The sequence below is a fragment of the Tenrec ecaudatus genome, chromosome 12 (genome assembly GCF_050624435.1).
Source record: "Tenrec ecaudatus isolate mTenEca1 chromosome 12, mTenEca1.hap1, whole genome shotgun sequence".
Taxonomy (NCBI): Eukaryota; Metazoa; Chordata; class Mammalia; order Afrosoricida; family Tenrecidae; genus Tenrec; species Tenrec ecaudatus.
Genome location: NC_134541.1, coordinates 114,803,711 through 114,808,836, shown reverse-complemented (window position 1 = coordinate 114,808,836; position 5,126 = coordinate 114,803,711). Strand labels below are relative to the sequence as shown.

General features: G+C 44.2%; 1 pseudogene; it reads left to right on the top strand.

Moving 5' to 3' along the window:
- Window positions 1-2,976: 2,976 nt before the first annotated feature.
- Window positions 2,977-3,813, top strand: LOC142422878 (protein DBF4 homolog A-like; annotated as a pseudogene).
- The last annotated feature ends 1,313 nt before the right edge of the window (window positions 3,814-5,126 follow it).

Sequence of the window (5,126 nt, the reverse complement as noted above, 5' to 3'; positions counted from 1 at the left end):
CTTACAGAAGGGTCTCAGGGAGGAGAGGAGCCAGATAGGGTCCAATGTAGCAACTAAGAAACATACAACTTTCCTCTAGTTCTTTAATAATTCCCCCTCCCCACCTACCGCCACTATCATGACCCCAATTCTACCTTACAAATCAAGCTAGACCAGAGCATGTACACTGGTACAGATATGAGCTTGAAACACAGGGAATCCAGGACAGATAAACCCTTCAGGACCAATAATAAGAGTAGCGTTACCAGGAGGGTAAGGGGGAAAGTAGGGGGAGAAAGGGGGAACGGATCACAATGTAACCCCCTCCCAGGGGAACGAACGAACAACAGAAAAGTGGGTGAAGGGAGACATCGGTCAGTGTAAGACATGAAAAAATAATAATTTATAAATTATCAAGGATTCATGAGGGAGGGAAGAGGGTGGGGGGTGGGAATGCACTGATACCAAGGGCTCAAATGGAAAGAAAATGTTTTGAGAACGATGTTGGCAACAAATGTACAAATGTGCTTGACACAATGGATGGATGTCTGGATTGTGATAAGAACTGTGAAAGTCCCCAATAAAATGATTTTTTTAATTTAAATTAAATCTTTTATGAGATTAATAGAGTCACTAGAAGATTTTCTTTCTGAACATTTGCAATTTTCTTCTCAGTAAAAGCCTATTAAATTATTAAATACTTTTCAGCATTGACAGGGGGGTGGGGAGGATGCTCAGCCAGGAAAGGTGAAGCCCAGAAGCCACTGGCCCTTACTGGGAGAATGTGGTGGCACCGCAGGGTGTCTTTGTCAAGCTGGACAGCCTCTGCGGGAGTTCTATTCAGTCCATAGTATGGCTGCAAGTCAAAATTGCCTAGAAAGTTGTGACGTCCCCAAGCTGGACACAAGTCAGCATCCCACATGAATCCCCAGAAGACCAGAGGCCAAGCCCCTGCTGTTTCAAGACCACGTCCTTTTCCCAATTTCATTAAAAATAAAAAAGAAGAAGATAAAAATATGAACCGACATGCACTGCCTCCTATCTTTCCAGCAGAATTTGAATTTAATTTTGCTGGAGGGAAAGGAAGAACTCACCGTCTCTCCCTCCTCTCCCCTGATTTCATCATCAATTGTGAGAATCAAAGCAACATAATTATATCCCTTAGGAAAGGCTTTCAGGAAGTTGCCATTAAAAGACAATTGAGTCAGAAAGAGAAAAAAAAAGACCCTGTGTATTTTTTTAAAAATCGATTTAATGAAATGTTGAGTAGAATAAAACTCTGAACCCAGATGTGCCTGTGATCTCTGATCAGTTCTTTTGGGGGGCGTGCATGACATCGACATGAAAAGCAGAAATATACACCATCGACATCGGCTCACCGCGTCGTCAATGCACAGAAAGGTGGTCCAGCAAGAGTGTAAAGCGCGAGGCGACCTGGTGACTATCGAGCTGGGCCTGTACCACGGACTTTGGGAAGCTGATGATGTGATTGACAAGTTCAATAGTTATCCCAACTCCCTTTCCCTACCCGTTGTTCACACACAGGAAATGGCAAAACCGCACGTCCGGGCTTTCCTGGTCGTCTCGGAAACCCTCTAGAGGTGGCTAAGAGTGGGTTTTGCCACTGTGTCAAAAATCTGTCTTGGAGGAAGTGCAGTCAAAATGCTCCTGAGGACCCCTTCACAGAGGGGTTTAGGGGAGGAGATGAGTCAGTCAGGGTGCAATGTAGCACCGATGAAGAATACAGCTTTCCCCCAGATCCTAAATACTTCCTCCCCCTCAAATACCATGATCTGAATTCTACCTTGCAAGTCTGGATACAGCAGAGGTTGTACACTGGTGCATATAGGAGCTGGAGGCACAGAGAATCCAGGGTGGATGATACCTTCAGGACCAGGGGTGTGAGGGGCGATGCTGGGAGAGTAGAGGGTGAGTGGGTTGGAAAGGGGGAACCTATTACAAGGATCCACATGTGACCTCCTCCCTGGGAGACGGATGGCAGAGAAGGGGGTGAAGGGAGACACCGGATAGGGCAAGATATGACAAAATAATAATCTATAAATTATCAAGGGCTCATGAGGGAGGGGGGAGCGGGGAGGGAGGGAAAAAAAAGAGGACCTGATGCAAATGGCTTAAGTGGAGAGCAAATGCTTTGAAAATGATGAGGGCAAAGAATGTACAGTTGTGCTTTATACAATTGATGTATATATGTGTATGGATTGTGATAAGAGTTGTATGAGCCCCTAATACAATGTTTTTTTTAAAAAATGCTCCTGAGAAGTGAAGATGGTGAGACTTTATCGTCTCGTGGACGCTGGACCTGTTATCCGGAGTCACCAGCCCTGGAAAAGAGGCTGAAAAAGAGAGCGAGCCACAGGAGATCCACCGACACCGTGGCTGCCACAATGGAGGCAAACATAGCAGGAGTCTCGAGGAGGGCACGCACGCATGGGGCCGGGCGGCGTTTACTGTGCTCTACATGGGAGAGCTACGGGTCAGAACCAGCCTGATGGCCTCAAACAACCGTGTAGAAGCATGAACGCATGCTTGCGACGTGCACTTGTGATTGCAGAGCATTTCAGCTGTCACTCATGCTTTTTATTGCTATAAAATTATAGCTAATGCAGCCTTCACCGCCTGCAACTTGCTTATCAATGGTTCAGATCTACAGCGAGAACTCATTAGAACACGAATGTTGCCAAAGGAGGGACACACCTAGAAAGTGTGTCCTTTTGCTACAACTGTCCTGAGGTTTTTCCTCTTGCTACAACTGTCCTGAAGGAGGCCAAACCGAAAGAGCAGCTAGAATGGTAACCTGCTCCTCAAAAGGGCCTCAGGGAGATGATCCTTTAAAGGAGACGTAGTAGATTCTTCTGTGTAAAGAAATCCACGAACCTGAACTGTCAGGGAAACCAGCCCCTGACACATCATCATAGGTCCAGTAGGCGCAATTGTACAGCGATAATAAATAAAGATTATCGTAAAGTCGCCGAGAGAATGAGAGGTAGAAGAGAGAGTGAAGTAATGGAGTCAGACACAATTCATGGTAGCATGCTCACCTCAGCCTCACTTGGTGGGCCAAGTTTTCTTCAGCACCCGTATCTTGCCCTTCCAGTGAATCAAGAGGACTTAAGAAATGACAAATAATGGTTCCATGTTAAATATAGATGAAAATGACATAAAGCAGAATTTTAGACAATGGCCTTCCCAGAAAAATAAACAGAAACATAGTCTTGATGTTTCTGATCATAAATCAATTACAAACAAAAATAAAGTGGAAGAACTTAAGATGAATCATTGTCCATGTAGACTTCTCCACACATTTCCAAGTTCAATAAGGACATTAATGGGGCATCTCAATGAACAAGTCAGACACAGGCAAGGACTTGAAGGAAAAGGACCTTAGTTCAATATTTGGTCATGATTCTGGTCTGATACCAATGAACAGTTTAAAATCTCCATCCCATGACCCTCCCGGGGAAACCAATGAGTGTAACCATAAGAAAATAGTTTCCCTCCAAGTAAAAGCCACGGGAACGTGAAATTATTATTAGGAAGAAATAAAAAAGAAAATCTGGAACCAAATATGGGATTTGATTAGATAAGAAGAAAAAAAACTGAATTTCTTATTGCACAAGAAAAAAGAGGGGATTTCTAGCTCATCAGCACAATCCCTACTGGACTTATTTCAGACTAGTGAAGAGAATTCAGAATTCTTGGGTTTCACAAGACAGTGGTCCAGGTGATGATTTAGATACTTGGGGAAAAGAAAACTCCAATCTATTGTCAATGTTTGTTTCTTCCTGTTCAAATTCTACATCTACTACCTTTTAGGGTTTTTTTGGGGGGGGGATAGTTTTTTAAAAAGTGGTTAGGATAATATTAGCAATTTTTTATAAATGTGTATAGCATTCTGAGGATGTCCACACCAGCTTTGTTTACCATATGTAAATTATAACAGGTAATGCTCACATTGTTTGATAGAATTGGGAAAAAAGTGACGAAAGGTTAACAGCTGAAAAGTGTCAGTGTAGATCATCTGCAATGTTTTTACATCATTCTTGCAATTTCATTTTCAATTTGAGACAATTTCAAAATAAACATAAAAACCCATCCCTAAGTGACCTTGACACTGCCTTCTGGCTCATGAGTTCAAAGGTAGAGCCCCCAGAGAACTCAGAGGTGTCACCCTCTCTGCTCCCGCACAGCTGTAAAGCAGACGGGACGCTGGAGGTGCAGTAGCCATCTTGTGAGCGTGGAAGCAGCAAACCCAAGGACAAATGAAAGTCAGGGATGGGGCATCCAAGAGGGACAAAGTCTGGTCCCTGATAAGGTTGTCATGAGACTGTGAGACTGCCCAGTCCAGTTTCTTGTGCTTGGGCTTTAAGTTGTTCTTAGTAAAATACAGCCAACAGCATTGCTAATACCAAGAGGCATCAAAGAGTTCGTTAAAAAAATGGAATTAAAATATTATAAAAATTTCCACAAACCTTTGAAGCCCCCTCCTACAACTGCCATCCTCAACATCACTGTTAATCTGCTGGCTTATCAACTCTCTTCTTCTGTGGAGGGAATGGCAGCAGAGATCGTCTCCTAGTTTCAGAAGTCACACCCACTGCTAGGGAGTTAATTCTGATGCATACCGGGCCCGCAGATGGAGTAGAACTGTTCCTTAGGGTCCTGAGACTGTGAGTCTTTATAAGAATGGACAGTCTCATCTTTCTCCCAAGGAGCAGCTGGTGGGTTTAAAACCAGCAACCTTGCTGTTAACAGCCCAACACTTAGCCCATTAACCCATCGAGGCTCCTTTTCACAAGTCAAACCCAAACCCCTGTTGTCGGGTTGATTCAGAATCAAAGTGACCCTGGATGAGTCTCCGAGACTGGAAATCTTTACAGGGGCCGAGAGGCTCGTCTTTCCAGTCTCAGAAGTCAATGTTGACAGATATCTGATGTTTCCTCTCCCTCTGTCTTGAAAGGCAGGGTGCCTGAGCATGTGACCTAGGTGCCACCAGAGAAGCACCTTTCTAGGCATTTTGAATGGAGGAGGGAGTGGGGTTGATGGTGTGGGGATCATTGCTCAATGCTTGTGGCAATGGTGCCATAAGTCCACCAACCTATCCCCGGCCTGATTCCTTAGTCCAATAT